The 17,748-nt window shown below is 41.7% G+C and overlaps 1 long non-coding RNA gene across 1 annotated transcript; it reads right to left on the bottom strand.

Moving 5' to 3' along the window:
- Positions 1-5,412: 5,412 nt before the first annotated feature.
- Positions 5,413-12,422, bottom strand: LOC309542851. The gene is made up of 3 exons (XR_014224468.1): positions 12,298-12,422; positions 5,777-6,713; positions 5,413-5,678 (listed from the first exon to the last, which is right to left on the bottom strand). It is a non-coding gene; the product is annotated as an uncharacterized lncRNA (long non-coding RNA).
- Positions 12,423-17,748: the final 5,326 nt, after the last annotated feature.

Genomic DNA, 17,748 nt, shown 5'->3' with positions numbered 1-17,748 from the left:
ACAAGCTGAAATTTTCCTTGGTTGTACAGTTAAAAGCACGACGTGCAAAAAGACATTGCAGGGTATCACTGGAGAATGGTCCATTACCTCCTAGAAATTCAGGTTTGTGTCAAGCCATTTTGGAGTTATTTTTTTTCACCTATTGATTTACAGACATATGCTTCTCCTTACTTAGCAAGTCCCCTAAGTAAAATGAAGAAACTACTGTTTTGTTTTTGTGTGGTGCCATTTCACTTCCAAACTGATTGTCACTCAGTTGGCTGTTGGACGGAACAGTGATTCAGACTTACTTACATTCTCCCAAATGTGAAGCCTACCTTGTCTATAGTTATCAGCGTTCTCTCCGGTATGAACTTGAATGGCATTTTGTTGATGGTGAGTCAGTGTCTGAAATATGAGGCACATATTCAAATCAGCTACTAGAATTTATTAAAAAGAAAATTGCCCAAGTAGGCTGTAGCCAAATACCTAATGATTAACAATTATTATAGCACATGATCCTTCTTTGGCAGAAAACATATCCCCTGGATTTCCTAAGAAATGCCTAAATGCGGCTATGGTTGCCACAGCTAAATGCTGGCAATCTTGTCTTTGCCTCAAAACATGGGAGGAGTGCCAGATGGCTTGCTTGCTTTCTATTTTGAAGCTTCAGCATTCACAACCTTTGTATTACATGTCTGTGTAAAGAAAATGTTCTGTAACCTTCAAGCAAATATTTATAACTGAAAATTCAAGAAAGGGCAGTGTCCCTTAAGATGGTAAAGCTATTATTTGAAAATGAAAACTCTTTAATGAATATTTACCACACACAAATTGCTTTAGCATTCTTTGGCGTTGATCACCTTCCTTTTTTTAAAGGGATGATCTTATTTGAATGTCAAAACAACTTGAAGACAAGGGAACAGGACGTCCCACGAAGAATACTGAAGCTCAAAAATCGTGATCGCGATCCCTTTGTGTTGACTTTAGCCTTTTGCATTGAATGTAATGAAGGATAGTTTGAAATAGTTGAACGACTGGGAGCCCAAATAATTACCTGTTATGCAGATAATCTGCAATGGCACTTTAGACAAATGTTAAGTTGCTCCGGCACTCCAGGTGATGGACCTAAGGATCTGAATCTCATATTTGGTACATTTTCAGAAGCCTGAATACCAAGAAACTTTAGCACCAAAATATCAGGGAATAATAATAATAATAATAATAATAATAATAATAATAATAATAATAATAATTTATTATTTATACCCCGCCCATCTGGCTGGGTTTCCCCAGCCACTCTGGGCGGCTTCCGACAGAACACCAGAATACAATAACCTATTAAACATTAAAAGCTTCCCTAAACGGGGCTGCCTTCAGATGTCTTCTAAAAGTCTGGTAGCTGTTTTTCTCTTTGACATCTGGTGGGAGGGCCTTCCACAAGGCGGGTGCCACTACCGAGAAGGCCCTCTGCCTGGTTCCCTGTAACTTGGCTTCTCGCAGCGAGGGAACCATCAGAAGGACCTCGGCACTGGACTTCATGCTTTTTCCAGCATGTTTTCATCTCAGTTATTCAGATCAGTGAATAAGACTCTGCCTTTCTGTCCCTTCCTTGTGGAGTTGCACCTACAATTACAACAGCACAACATCACTTTAGAGTTTGGAAAGAATCATTAACACACTTTCATTTCAGCAGAAGTATTTGATTGGTTCTGATGGTTTGTTCTGATGGCTTATGTTTCTTTGAGGATTTCTTGACACTTCATTTTGATCTGGCAGAGCAAACACATCAATATCATTCAGGCATTCTGAAATAAACATTTCCTTTCATAAGAATTTACTGATGTAATAGGTACCACATAGCTACTATAATAAATTTAAACTGTCAAATATATTTATGTGTGCTTTGGGTCTCCCTTTCCTGCCTATATCAGAGACGAAATTCCTATGAACTTTAGCAGTAGAGACATCCATAGTTTTTGACATTTGTGTGGCTGTCTTACAGATATAAATACTTCTTTGCTTGTAGCTAAGGCCAGCTAATGTTATATTTTAACAAAAACAGTTGAAAGTATAAAATTATTCATCAAGTGTTGCTTTTATTATTGCAACAGTCGGAAGATATAATGGCCTAGTGCCATTATTAACAACATCCACTGGAAGTCGTTCATAATGGCACTTGCTTTGTTTAATGATTTTCCTTAAACATCCCTAAACAAGAAGTCTGAGTGACACTTCCAATTCTGAAAAAAATGTATGTTCTGAAATTATTGTCAGCATTTAACTCACACCACATTTTGCATTGTTATTATGACCAGAGTTATTGCTGGACAGTGTAACGTTTAGAATAAAATAAACAGAGCCCTTCTACATAGTACATTTCTTTGAACAACTATGATTGAAAATTGTGAATGTATTTTCTATCCACAAATATACTTCAGGCTAGTTCATCCTGAACGTCATCTTTTCAATGTTAAATATTAATATTAAACTCAAACTTGGACCTAAAAGATACCATGGAATCTAGGATAGGCAGGTGGTACTTCAGAAATGGATGTATTGGGCTGCCATTGTTCTGCCCTCATCCTACTGGCTCATGCTAAATCACTGTTTTGCCAAATAGAACTATTCCATTTATTCCATTTATATCCAGCCTTTCCTTCAAGAAAATTTACAATGCAAGAGTCCCATGATATTCTGGGTTTCCATGGTGCAAATATATTCTTGTCTTGAAACAAAACAGAAATGGGCATTAAACTAGATTCTGCAAGATTTCCAGAAGTGGATTTTACATGATATGTGAAAGATCACATAAAATGTGAAAATTAACAGGTATGGGAATGCTGGGAAGACAGAATAAAATGCTTGGTGAATGCAGCCAGAGCCTGCATTCTGACCGTACAAGGGCCAGTCATCTCTGTCAGCATCTGTGGCCCGCCTCTGCTATGTTTTGCTCAGAGGTTGCAAAATATAGGGAATATACAGACATTCTGAGGTTGAGAGGCCTGGTGAAATCTCTTCCTTTCTTCTCACTTTGGGTTTCCTGCTTGTTAGTGTTCATGTGGCCCCTTCATGTGTGAACACTCCATTACAAACAGAGTCTTCCTCCTAGATTTGCAATTTATCATCTGGGCTAGGAGTTCCAAGGGCAGACATCCTGTCAAACTTTGCAGCCTTTCACATCAATCTCACATTACTCCAAAAGTGGCGCCTTCCAGTAAGGATAGTCATATTTTCAGAATCTGAATAAAGAATTTTGTTTTCAATCCCAGATTTGTATCATTTTCATCTGAAGAGATAGAATAACCTGGCCGTTTCTCTCTGGGGCATCAGATATTTGTAATTCCTGAATCTAATATTCTGCTCTCATTACCTTCCTGTTTTCAAGCAGACTGTCTGGGTTTTCCAGTTGTCTGAAATCTGCCCATTACAAGTTATTTTAACATGAGGTTGGAAGCTGCTTGCTTAAACTGGACAAAAACTGTGCCTCTGTTTCCCCCTTTTGCCTCTCTTTATCCTGCTCAGGTTGCAAATTCTGGCAGGGAGCAATGCCACAGTTTGACAGCTGCTTCAATAGCTCTTCTTAAGAATTTGCTCAGTTGCTTTGAGCATCCTCAAGACAGGTACCAAAATCCGGCACTGAAGCAAATCCTTGCATAATAGTGTCATTCAAGTGCTTGATGATTGACAGAGTCCCTCAAGAGGTGTCTGAAGGATTGCAGAAATCCTGCTGGTGCATCAGAAATGAAATCTAGAAGCATCACAGGACACACGTTTGTTTGTGATTCCAGTAGGGGAAAATTTATTTTATTATTTCTCCATTTGAATATCATTCTGATAAATAAGTCATTGGTACTGTGAAATAAGTCTAGAAATAAGTCATTGAAATAAGCCTAGAAATAAGTCATTGGTACTGTGGCAAATCACTTATTCTCTATAATCTAGTTTGTTCCCATTTTTAAAGACACAAGACTGTTCAACCTGTGATTATTAAAAGTAACTGTACTTAAAAAATAAATAAATGAATCCAAATCAACTTATCACCAGAAATGTGCTTTCAACCAGCCTTTGGAGAAGTTTGGCTTCTTTTTGCTGAGTTCTACACAGGAATGGTTAAATATTGTTTCTTCAGTCTCCTAATGTTCTTAATTTAATTCTGGCATTTATCGTTTTCCTCAGGCAGACAATTCGGCTTTGCTTGGGGATGAACCAAGCAGTCACACTCACAAGTAGACATATCCCAGAGCCACTTCTGTTGAGCTGTTCCTGCTTTCATGTGACAGTACCTGTGTCTATGTTTTTGTACTCTTGATTCCCTAGTAACAACCTCTCCCTCATTTTTGAAGAGGCATACAAAAATGCCAGAGGACAGCCTTAATTTTCCCACATGATAACTTGGTGTTCCCTGCAGAATAACGACCGCTTGGTTAAGGGAAAATAAATTGAGAAAATTTTGAAAAGGAGATACTGTAAACTACAGTACTGGCTGCTTGTGTATGTCTCATGTCAAATATTGATCATTGCTTGGATATCTTCAAATCCACTGCAAAGCAGATACTTTCAAATCTGAGCACTACTAAATGTCTACTATCAGATACTGTCAGATATAAAAAAAGGTAAAGGTAAAGGACCTCTGGACGGTTAAGGCCAGTCAAAGGCGACAATGCGGTGTGGCGTTCATCTCGCTTTCAGGCCGAGGGAGCCGGCATTTGTCCACAGACAGCTTTCTGGGTCATGAGGCCAGCATGACTGAACCGTTTTTGGCGCAATGGAACACCATGACAGAAACCAGAGCTCACAGAAACACAGTTTACCTTCCCGCCAATGTCAGAAATAGATGGTTGTAGGCATGATAATGTCAAACTCCTGCTGTTGAAAGAAACTTCTCCTCAAACTCTGTCTTAAATTTCCCCTGTGAACGAATACCCGCTAAACCTCTTGGGACTGTGCTAGTCTCTCTGAATATCCTCTTACAGGTAGGTAGCTGTATTGGTCTGCCATAGTCGAAACAAAATAAAACAAATAAAATAAAATTTTTTTAAAAATCCTTCCAGTAGCACCCTAGAGACCAACTAAGTTAGTTATTGGTATGAGTTTTGTCTGAAGAAGTGTGCATACACACAAAAGCTCATACCAATAACTAACTTCTTCATTCCAACTCTCTTATGGGCAAGCTTCCAAGAGTTGTGGGCTGGACCAGACATGAAAGTGAGAAGAGCAACAACTGTAAATTTGACCACTGTGCAGTAGGCTGGTTCCTACATACTCTCCTCCAGGCAAGCATTATCAAAGACAAATTCCATTCTGGAAACAAAAGCATTTGGGAGTTCAAAGCAGATCCAGTGAGGGGTGTGGCCTGGAGAGAGGGCCAGACACAGACGGCTTAGGGGGCACATTTGACCTCCAGGCCTGAGCTTTCCCACCTCTGTTATAGATATTGCTAGCTTGGACCACCCCTAATATACGTCAGTATTTAAAATCTCAAACAGTTTTTGGGACGGAAAATCCTGTCTTGCTCTCTGTATGGCAGATCTTCCAATGGTCTTCTGCAGCAAAGGATCTCTAAGTTGTAATTACCACCACTGTTGATGCTACAAACATAGGAAACTGTCCTATACTACTTTGGACCATTGCTAGCTCAATAATGTCTACACGAGCCTTCCCAATCTGAAGCCCTGCAGATGTGTTGAACAACAGCTCTCATCAGCCCTAACCATAGCTGTCAACTTTTCCCTTGTCTTGCAAGGAATCTTATTCGAAATAAGGGAATTTCCCTTTAAAAAAGGGAAACGTTGACAGCTATGGCCCTAATCAGCATGGCCAATACTAAACTCAATGGGAATCATGGTCCAAACCATCAGGTGGGCACCAGCTTGGGGAAGGTTGGACTATCCTGATTGGTAGGGGCTCTGTTTTTCAGACAGGCATTTCCCAGACTTGGCAATGCGAGGGATTGAACATGGGAACTTCTGTATGCAAAGCGTTACTGAGTTACAGCACTCCCACTAATTGTTTGGAATTGCAGGGAGCTAGGGAGACTCCCCTGAGAGAGTAAAGTATTGAAATGGGAGAAAAATTCAAAGGTATATTGCAGGGGTAAGCAACCTTTTTCAGCAGGGGGCTGGTCCACTGTCCCTCAGAACTTGTGGGGTGCCAGACTATATTTTTTTTGGGGGGGAATGAACAAATTCCTATGCCCCACAATAACCCAGAGATGCATTTTAAATAAAAGGACAAATTCTACTCATGTAAAAACATGCTGATTCTCGGACCATCCATGGGCCAGATTTAGAAGGCGATTGGGCCTGATCCAGCTCCTGGGCCTTAGTTTCCCTACCCATGGTATATTGGTTTAGGAGAGAGAGACATGCACCTCTAATAACCTGAAGCACTATTTGCTTGTCTGTGTAGAGGGTTGCTCATCACTGGGGCAGCTGCAGTTTCTCCTGTTTATATTTTGTCTCTTCTTTTGGCAAAGAGTTCAAGGCCACTCAGTACACTTCAGTGCTGAGAAGGAATTTGAACCCAGGTCTCCCTGGTCCTAGTCCAACACCAACACACAATCCTCTGTTGCACAACGGCTCTCAGATAAGATCCCAATCCTCCTCTTTCTTTAAGAAAAAGTCTTGGGGGGAGGGGGTTGCCAGATGTTTTCTCAAAGTTGCCCAGCTGCCTTTTATAGCATCCTTATGCCAGCATTTATGACACAGGATCCGTCACATGGAGAGTTGCAGCTGAAAGAAAGACAACAAGTGAGGGAAAGTTCAGAGAGGCCAATTTTCTCTCTCTCCTGAATTCTTTCTGAAGAGGGTGGATAAGACAACAATGCTCTACAGACAAAGATTGGCAAGGAACAAAGAGTGATTTTATGTGCAATACTTGGAACTGTTTTCCCTAAAAAATGTAATAATTCTTAATAGACTTCAATATATTTCCTTTGTTGCTATTTTTCCCCCCAATCAAGGAGTGTGCCAATGTAAATTTAAAAGTGAATCCGCCCTGTAGGCAGAAAGATGCACAGTAACTATTTTTATTAGGATACTGTGCTTATTACAAAAATGCAGACCAGGAATAGGGAACCCTCCAGAAGTTATTGGACTCAATTGTCCTAATCGCTGACCATTGGCCATGCTGGCTGGGGCTGATGGGAAATGACATCAACAGCATCTGGAGGACCACAGGTTTTTCATCCTTCCTGCAGACAGACAAATGCGAAGGAATCTGGGTGGCATCTTTTTAAGATGGAGAATTTTCTTCTTCTTCAGCATTTCAAAATGCAATAACATAGACCTTTAGGCAGACTTTAACTTTTAGAACATTCCTGCATCAGGAAGACTTTCAGTCATTATCAAATAAGAGCAGATGCCAAAAGATGGTTACAAGTCAAATAACATGTCAGAATCCGGGAGGGCAATCAGCAGACAGGAAGAGATCTCTGCACTGATCACTCATTTAGACCGTGTCACCATTCCTTAATGTATGGAGGTGTTTTTACACAGGGAAAGCTTCCAGCATGCCGCACAAAAATTGATGGAGGAGAAGGCTAGTGGTGGATGCTATCCACGATGGCTATGCCCTACCTCTGCAGTTGGAGGCTGCAATGCATCTGTGCTCTTGTGCTCACATCCTTTATGGAGGACTGTCACAGTTCTTTATGGAGGCCTGACCTGCTGGGAGCCTGAAGGGCCCTGCCCTGCTTCTCTCCACCTGGCCTGGGGCAGGGCCTGACAGGCTCCACAAAGGACTGCTGCTGCTGCTGCTGCTGGGCAGAGAGTGTCAGGAGCTCGTCCTACACTCGAGTAGGACCCTGGCAGAAACACATGCCTGACTGGCATGTTCTCTCCCTCCTGGTCTTTTGTTCAGGAGCTTCAGGAGCTTTCTTCAGCCCGAACATCACAGCGACAGATGCCAACAGACATCAGCACACTTAGGGATCCGCAGAGTCTTCAACAGCTTGCGTGACAGACCTCAGCAGCTCAGCATTTTGGCTAATCTACTTTATTTACATATAAACACACACGGAGCATTCCAACATGTCTCCCTCTCTCTCTAGCATCAGGCAGCAAAGAGAGAAAGAACAAAAGACAATAGTCCCACTTCACAGAACATGGTAATACAAACATCCTGTCTCCGTCACTTCCCACTCTGTGGAGTCAAAACATACACCACCATGTGATAGACAACAATCCCATGACTGCAATCATTGAGCAGGAATTCTAACAGAGAGGGCTCCGTTTTTGTTTTCTTTTTCTTTTTAAATTGCTTTTATTTTTTTATCTATGTCATTTTAAATTGTGGTTGATATTAATGCTGTATTCTTAGTTGTAGATTTTATGACTTATGTGGAAATTGTTTTTTATTTGGTTGTGTACTTTTTGATGTGTTTATTGTTTATGACTTTTGTTATGTTGATGATTATGTAAATCTTGTCATGTTGTAGGCTGCCTTGAGCATTGTTTTAACTATGGGAAGGCAGCATACAAATAAAATGATGATGATGATGATGATGATGATGATGATGATGATGCTTGTGTTTCCTGCAGGCATCTGTTTGGCCACTGTGAGTACAGGATGCCATTGGACTGATCCAGCAGAGCCCTTCTGGTGTTCTTATGAATGTGCCAGAAACAGGTGTCATTTAGGCAGTGCAGAGGGCAGTCCCCCTGTTTCACATTACCTGGATGTCCACAGAAGAATGAGTTTAACAGGGTGATGCATGGCCTAGCTGCACAAGGGCTGGGGAGGGAACTATCGTCCCTCATTCTTTTATGGGGAACCTGTGGCCCTCTAGTCATCATCCCTGACTTTTGGCCATGCTGGCCGGGGCTAATTGGAGCAAGAACCTTTGGAGAACCACAGACTCCTCATCCCTCTTGCAGAGAATCTATGTTGCTATGGTAATGTATTCCTAGGTGCATGATTTGGAGGCCAAATCCATTATGGGAAGTGAGATATTACTCATGAAAGGGATTGTACATTTGACTTTAATAATAATAATAATAATAATAATAATAATAATAATAATAATTATTATTATTATTATTTATACCCTGCGCTTCCTGGTTTAAAAACCGGGCTCAGGGCGGCTAACAGCAAATATAAAACATTAATTAAAATGTGACTTAAAAACAGCATAAAACAGCATAAAATACAACATAAAATGCAGCATCAATGTCAATAAAATTCAAAAATTCAGGGGTCATTTTTTGGGGGGGAGAGGTATTAGGTACAGTGGTACCTCAGGTTACATACGCTTCAGGTTACATACGCTTCAGGTTACATACGCTTCAGGTTACATACGCTTCAGGTTACAGACTCTGCTAACCCAGAAATAGTGCTTCAGGTTAAGAACTTTGCTTCAGGATGAGAACAGAAATTGTGCTCCGGCAGCATGGCGGCAGTGGGAGGCCCCATTAGCTAAAGTGGTGCTTCAGGTTAAGAACAATTTCAGGTTAAGAACGGACCTCCGGAACGAATTAAGTACTTAACCTGAGGTACCACTGTAATGTGTAAAATAATGAATTGTTGCAAAAATATATGACAGAGTTTTGGTGTATTTTGTCAAGGGAATGGTAATCCAAAAGTGCTGCTGCTGATGGCCTGGGCTGTGGCATTTGGTATCTACGAGCTCTGTTTTCATTTATCTTTCATTTACCCTGAATTGTAGACTAAGGAGAATGCCATAGTACAATACTGTAAGCAAAAAGTTATGATAAGAGTCTAGTCAACTGTTATAGGCAGGGAAAGAAGTGCTTTTTGCTGAATTTCCTTCTGACTCCCGTAATTTCTACAAACTACAGATTAGGAGGCAAACAACAGCTTTGTGCCAACTGGAAAGCCAGAAACTGCGCTTTCATAAAGTGGCAGAAGAAACTTTTCAATTCGTGTTTGGAAACCTATCAAGTTTCAAGTGCCGCAGAGAAAATAAAATAACCGACATGATCAGGCCAGAGCACATAGTTCCAAATTTACCTTGGCATATATGGATAAACCATGTTATATAGTCATTCAGTGATTCACTGCATAATATTGTACTGTACAATTAAACACTATTAAAATACATCAAGATAAGCCCTTTTAGTAATGATCACATGTTAAGCAAATAAACATCCTAGTATTTCTACTACTTCTACTGTTGCTGCTACAACAACCAGCACTTTATTGAATGGTTCTCCACTCACATCATAGGCCTGGAAGAGGCTTCTCTTCCAAATAAATAAGGCAAAAGAATGATGAGGGATTCGGCTGGATTTTACCACTTCAGACAACAGCTGGTGGATTATGGTTTTCAACTCTCCTCTTCCACTTTCCCAAACTCTCTAGCAAATAGAAAAGAAACACAGCAGTTCTTTGCCTGCCATGCTGTTTTCTATTTTCTGGAAGTTTGCTTGTTTGCTTGTTTGTTTGTCTTACTGCAGAGGAGCATTCAGCAACGTGACATCCCCTCCACACACCTGCCGTCTGAAGTGGGAGAGTCCATCCTGATACCTCATTCTCTGACATATATGGACCGTCTGCTCTGAGGGCTACAGGTCTTTAGAAAAGCAAATGCTTTACATACAGCAAATTGAATTCCTAACATCTCCAGCTGAATCAGGCCGTTGGTAATGTGAAAGTTCTCTCTGCCTAAAACCCTGAAGAGCAGCTGCCAGCTAGAATAAACAGCACTGTTCTAGGTGGACCGATGGTCTGACTCAGTATAAGACAGGTTGATAATCAGGCTAGAGAGGATGTGGCCTGAGAATGAGGAATGAAGAAATGACAATGGGAAAAGGAAGCAAAGCAGGGTGTCTTCTATATTTACTGGCCCTGCTTCTTTGTGTTTACTGGGTCCCCCTACTGCATTGTCAGTATTTTGTTAATTTGCCGTTTACAGTCCTTTGACTGTTTACTGTGGTTTTGTAGTTCTTGATTGATTTACGTAGATTCGAGCTGGCTTTCAGGTTAGCAAAAATGAATCCCCCAAATCAAAATAAAACAGTTGGACATGCTTTCTCTCTCTCTGTTTGTGTTTTTAATTTTATGTGAAAATGAAAACCAGCAAAGAAATAAGATCAAGAACTGTGCAAACTTCAGACAGAAACCCACCATCAAACTAAATATTACGTTGCTTCCATTGCTTAGACAAATGTGGGATTCATGTGGCCTGTTCCGCAAGTGGAAGCCAGTGCAAGGAGGGAGGCGCATTGGGGCTTCCCTCCTTCTTCGATTGCGCCCTGCCCTAGCTCCCCAAAATCTGACCTTCAAGAACAGTGTGCAGGGGAAGGAGAGGGACGACTGTTCTACTGGGCAAGGAGAAATGCTTGCACTGATGGAACAATCTTTGTGAGCCAAGTATGTCAGCTCAACTTTTATCTGTTTAAGAGCAACAGAGCCATGAACACATTCATGTCAAGGCTGGTTAGAGGAGATTTCTATAGATTACAGACCCAGGCAAGAGCTCCAATTATGCACCATATATCACGAGAAGCTGCTTGTTTCTTTGCCACTCATTTGGGCACCTCAAGATACCATAACCAAATTTAACATTATAGTTCCTGAGACCATGGAGCAGGCTTTTGCCTAGGTTTAGATACAGTTGGGTACTATTTTGAATCAAGAGGGTGGACTGATCCTTTCAAAAACTGCCCTGATTTTAGGCACTGATTTCAAAACTGAGGTGATTTTTCTGTTTCTTTGTTTCTGAGAATCCCTGAGCAATGCCGGGAACGAGGCTGCTAGTGTTTTATAACACACAAGTTGATTCCTGTGCTACAATGCACCATGCTGAAGCCATGACACATTACACTGCTCAAAAAGTCCTCTTGCTACTTTTTGCTTTGTGCTGCTCTGTGCTTGACTCCGCAGCTTGAAAACTTCACCACAGTATTAGGAACAAGCCATAAGGTGCTACATTCTAGGCATGATTAAAATTATTCTTAAAAAAATAATTGGATTTTTCTGGGCAAACATGTCTTCATACTGCAGACCAAACAGGGACTAGTGTCTAGAAATGGCTTTTTGAGGCTAGCCTGGAGTTGCAAAGGTTGACGAATATCACATACAGTGGTACCTCGTCTAGCTCCCACCTTGTCGAGCACACATCCCATCGAACGTCCATGCCAAACCCAGAAGTACCGGAACGGGTTACTTCTGGGTTCGCCACTCGCGCATGCGCAGAAGTGCTAAATCGTGCTTCGCACATGCGCAGAAGCACAAACTGCTCCACGCACATGCGCAGGTGCGGCACTTTGTCCAGCGTCCTTTTCGGCCAGCGACCGGGGCTCCGGAACGAATCCCGGTCGCAAAACAAGGTACTACTGTATATTGAAAACGTACCTTTCTTGTAACTGCTAGCAATGAGGGTGCCAAGAAGTGTGGATTATGTTGAAAGTGCCAACCTCCAAGGCCTGTGGTGCTGCTGCAATTTGCGCATCTCAGAAAGACTTGATTTGCGATCCTCCGCCCCCCCATGTTGATTAATAATGTTTTTTTTCCTACGGGTTCCACAGAAAGTGGTGTATGAAGTAATAATAACAGAGGCATAGTCATTCCCATTTGTTTCAAACTGATCCAAGAAAAACATTATGAAATAACTTGGAACAGAGCCCACAAATCTTTCTTTTCTCCTGTTGCCCAATACTTCCTTTTTGCATTGTTTCAGGGCAGTGAATGCGGTAAGAACTCTTGTGGATTATGAAAATGACAACAGAAAACGGAATGGTAACACCCTGTCCATTCAACACCATTTTTCTACTGCTCTGTCTAACTGTATTGATCACATCTTTTTGATTTGGGGCCATGACCTTTATGCACAATCGACACTGTGCTAGTACAGGGTTATGTTGTGTGAAGTGACCTGCTGGTGCAGAGTGGGCCTCCAGGGCTGCTTTGCCAGAAATATTGCTGGATATGGCGTCACTGGGTTGTTCAAAGCTATTGCCTGGAAAAGAATTTGTCAGAGGCATGAAGCAGAGACAGGACACAGTTCATCAACATATGCATTCCATTGAGGGATGCCTTTGAAAGTACAGATTGGGTTGGCTGATCCATACCTTCAAAACTCTGCTCACACTCTCACCCTGCCTCTCTCTTTTTGACCGCATCCCTCCATCTGCCTATAATTTCCCACAACTCTCTCTCTCCTCTCTCTCTTTCCCGCTCTCTCTCTCCCAACCCACCCCTCTTTCTCTGCTATCTGCCCCTCTATTTCTCTGCTGAGCACACCCCTCTTTTTCTCTTGTACCCCACATCTCTTCCTCCCTCCCTCCTGGGAAAGGCCTGGCAAGGGAAGGAAGCAAGCACCCCAACCTGATGTGATGTTGGAAGCAGCCAAGCACTAGAGGCCAATGAAAAATGAGCAGTGCATTGAAATTCGCCCTTGTCCTAACCATTGAGGGATTATGCAATTAATGTAATGACATCACAATGCTATATAACATAAGCCTGGTTCAGGCATTGGACTACATATGCAAGGGCTTGAATTGGGGATAGGGTAGAGGTCTGTACAGAAAGCCCCATTGCCAGTGTCCCTGGGCATGCAGGCTCAGTCCTTTCCATGTTTAGTTTAAAGGTCTCCCCTAAAAAGTGTTCAACAGCACATGCTCAGAAACCCTGTGCAAAATATGCTAGGGTCTCATAAACTGATATTTAAACATGCATTTAAATATACATATGAAAAATTGGGTTTAAAAAATATGCCAATCCAGGAGGTTTCGAGCTGCAAAAAGAATCAGTTCATTAATTCACCTCTAGACATCCATACAAAGGTCATGTTGAATAATTTGATTCTTACAGCAGTAACTTTGTCCTCAACTGTATAAAACCACTGATGTCTGCGGGATTTGACATTTGAAAAGGTATACACCACACATACTGGAAAGAAGACAAAAAGAACACTTTACCCAGCTGGAATTCAAAACGGCAAACCCAAGTGCAAAAGGGAAAAACCCATTCTGATAGAAATTAACAGTAAATCCAGAATTTCCCTCTTCGGCATATTTGCTTCAGCATGCGTTCCAATAAAAAAGAACTCTTTCTCACTTACTTGAGGCACAACCTTCGGTCTGTGGGAGGGCATCCTAGTCATGGTAGGGTTTTGCAGATCTTCTGCTCTGCAAGTAGAGAAGAAGCTCCACCTTCACAGAGGGAGTTCTCTTAACTGAAGCACCTTCCCAGCCAGCATGGGGAAAATGGCATGGGTGCTGCTGACTGTCAGTACTCTGACATCTGACAAGGCAAAGGGGATGCACCAGGATACAGATTGAGGGATACTTGGATTTGCTAGATCCAAAGCCTTCCTGCTTCCCCTGACATGTTTCCCCAAATAGGAAGGAGAGTAAATCAACCCTGGGCTACCATACTTATTTTTTCTCCTACTTGGAGGGATTTTTTAATTATTATTTTAAAAAATAGCTTTCACTGAAGAGAAACTATTTCCTGCATAAAGTTGAGTTAAATTAGGGTTGCCATATGTCCGGAATTTCCCAGACATAGCCTGGATTTGGCCATCAGAAACGGAGTCTGGGCGGAAATCGCTGAAATGTCTGGGGAAATCTGGACATATTGGCAACCCATGTTGGAAGTGTAGAATTTCCTTAAAAAGAAGAAGAAGAAGAGTTTGGATTTGATATCCTGCCTTTCACTCCCTTTAAGGAGTCTCAAAGCGGCTAACATTCTCCTTTCCCTTCCTCCCCCACAACAAACACTCTGTGAGGTGAGTGGGGCTGAGAGACTTCAGAGAAGTGTGACTAGCCCAAGGTCACCCAGCAGCTGCATGTGGAGGAGCGGAGACGCGAACCCGGTTCACCAGATTACAAGACTACCGCTCTTAACCACTACACCACACTGGCTCTCAAAACTTCTCAAAACTTCTTCTTCTCCTTTTGAGATTTTGCAAAGCTCAACAACTTTGGCCCAAAACAAACATGCATAAAACAACAACACCTCAACAACTTTTGTGTCCAGATTTTGACTTTTAACAAGAACAGAAGAGGCAGGTTTGACCAGGAGAATTGTGGGATGTGGCTGAGATAGTGAGAATGGGAAAACATTACAGGAACATAGGATGCAGTCAGGCCATTGGCCCATCTAGCTGAGCAGTGACTGGCAGTGACTCTTCAGGATTTCTTATGGGTTCACTCTTGGGCCTAACTATACTGTAGGTAGTGCCGATTGAACCTGTGACCTTCGGCATGAAAAGCAGATGTTTTACCACTGAGCAACAGGCCTTCCTTAGTTCTCCTAACTTTTGCCTAGCATGTAGGCTGGAGTTAGGAGATTTGAATTCTACCTTTTGATGCCAAACTGTTGGCCAGTAGAAATTGTGACCTAGCCATGAATATTTTGCATTTTAGTCCTGCCTGAGCATGCTGAACTGCTGGTTCGCCTCTCAGCTTCTAAGTCCTAACCACCAGATTATAATGCAACAGAATGGTGCCTTGTGCACTGCATCCCCAACATAAGGCAGATGGACTGGGCTCTACTTTTGCCAAGAATGAACAATACAAAGATCATCTTAAATGGATGCAGTACAGAGTTGCGTTGAGCAAAGCTGAAGGAATCCTAAGTATGTTAGGAGCTGTGGAGAATTGGCTCTGCAGAGTAGCTTTTGGATCCATGGACCTCCCCTAGAAGAGGATGAGGAATAAAATATAAATCGATTGAGAAGAAATCATTGTGGATTTGGAACAACTGTAAAAAACAAACAAACCCTGGGCGTATTCCAGACACATATGTTCTTGAAAGCGGGGTGCTGTTATGTGGCACCCCCCCCCCCATAAATTTATGGCTCTTTAATTCCACCTCTCACGCCTCTTCCTCTCCATCTGGATTGCTTCCTCATTGTTTTCATCATTTATTATTTAATGTATAGTAAGTGCTTTCCAAGAAATGAAATTCACAACTGTCCCAGCTTACAGTTTTACAGTCTAATAAACTCACCACAGTAGTCCAAACACTGCAACCCTGTACAGTGGTACCTCGGGTTCAGAACTTAATTTGTTCTGGAGGTCTATTCTTAACCTCAAACTGTTCTTAACCTGAAGCACCACTTTAGCTAATGGGGCCTCCTGCTGCTGCCGTGCCGCTGGTGTCCGATTTCTGTTCTCATCCTGAGGTAAAGTTTTTAACCTGAGGTACTATTTCTGGGTTAGCAGAGTCTGTAACCTGAAGCGTCTGTAACCTGAAACGTCTGTAACCTGAGGTACCACTGTACTTGCATAGAACTCTACTATTCAGCAGCTGAGTGGCTGATGTAATCAGCATTTGTGGGCTAACACAGACCTTTCTGTAGGTAGAGTGTCTCTATGGTTGTACCACTTGAATGGCACCCACTCCTCCTTCACTGGTTGAGAAGTACATGAGTGCTCCTTCTTTTCAGCTGCTACTTAAGAACGGCAGCTTGAATATAAAATCATCTTGCCTGGTTTAATGTTATTTTGAGTAGTAACATGCAACATATCGCATTTCCGTAAACCAGAGCTCTTTAGGCTTAAAAAAAAAATATGGTTCACTGAATATTTATTACTCTATGCAATAATCCATGGAACCTTCACCCTCTTCTGGGGCTTTCTGAAAAATGACAGTCAAGAATATTAGCACCCCTTTTTCCCCACCAACACACACTCAGGGCATAAATGAAGTTGAAATTCTTTCTTCATAAAGTGTCAACAGTATCTAAAACGGTTTTAAAAACATGAGAAGCCGTAATGATTTTTAGATGTCAAGCTAAGCATTTTAACAGAGCATTAAAGTACTTGTGGAGTTCAAAACTCTCCTATGAAAATAGCACCAAGACAACTCACCAAACTGCTTCCCCCCCCCTCCATGCCATGTTTTATTGCAATCATACAAAGTGAGAATGTGCCCTTTAACTGATATGTTTTGTAATGGGGTCTATTGTGAGTCAAGACTCTTTGCCCCTCCCCCTGCCCAACAACCACACAATAGAACTGTAAGCCAGATGGTCACATTAACATGTTGTCCTTTTAAATTCTGCTTATTTATAGTTAGGGATGGACAAATATGTCAGTGGTGGTTTCTCATTTTTCCAATCCTCAGTTCTCCACAGTCCTGCATCAGTTTGCAATTGTTTTAGTCCATATTTTCCACAATATGTACATTTTTGCATGCAATGTCTACCAAAGGAACACATTTTCTAAGTTATTTTTGCTCATAAATGCATTTTTATGCACACTTCCCCAAATGGACACATTTTTTGTACACATTATTTGGTTGGAGAACAGAATTGCAAAATTCAGAGAAATGTTCCTTTCAAAGCAGAGCTGTGTTTTGGTTTTCATGTTGTTTCAGAAAGTACAAATTTAGGTAGGTCTGCATTTAAATATGAACAGGTCCAAATGTCTTCTCCACCTCTATTTCCAGGGAAGGCCTCAAAGTGAGTTTACAGTGGAATCTTTACCGCAGTTTTCTAGACCCCCTATAACAAAGAGGGGAAAGAAGATGTTTGCCTCTTTAGGGCTACAAATGGCAAATTGCTTTAACGTTGTAGGGGATATTAGTTACCGTCAGGGGATAAGGAGGACAGAATAGTGGATTAACTTGACAGATCCATTGTATCCCATGTCTTTTGTCCAATACAGGCCTTGTTAATGTATTTCTTTTCTTCACACGCACAAAAATCTCCAGTAATATTAGAGATGTGCTGATACTGCAAAAGCCACCTGCAGATCATACTGATGTGCCCTGCTTCTCACAGGTATCAGATTGTTGGTTACCCTCAAAAAAATCAGATCAGGTGTCTCCAGATCTACCTGCGTTCTCCATCTC

Source organism: Podarcis vaucheri (genome assembly GCF_965113315.1).
Source record: "Podarcis vaucheri genome assembly, chromosome: 1".
In the NCBI taxonomy this organism is placed as follows: Eukaryota; Metazoa; Chordata; class Lepidosauria; order Squamata; family Lacertidae; genus Podarcis; species Podarcis vaucheri.
The sequence above is the reverse complement of the archived record's forward strand: the minus strand, read 5'-3'. Positions and strand labels throughout refer to the sequence as shown.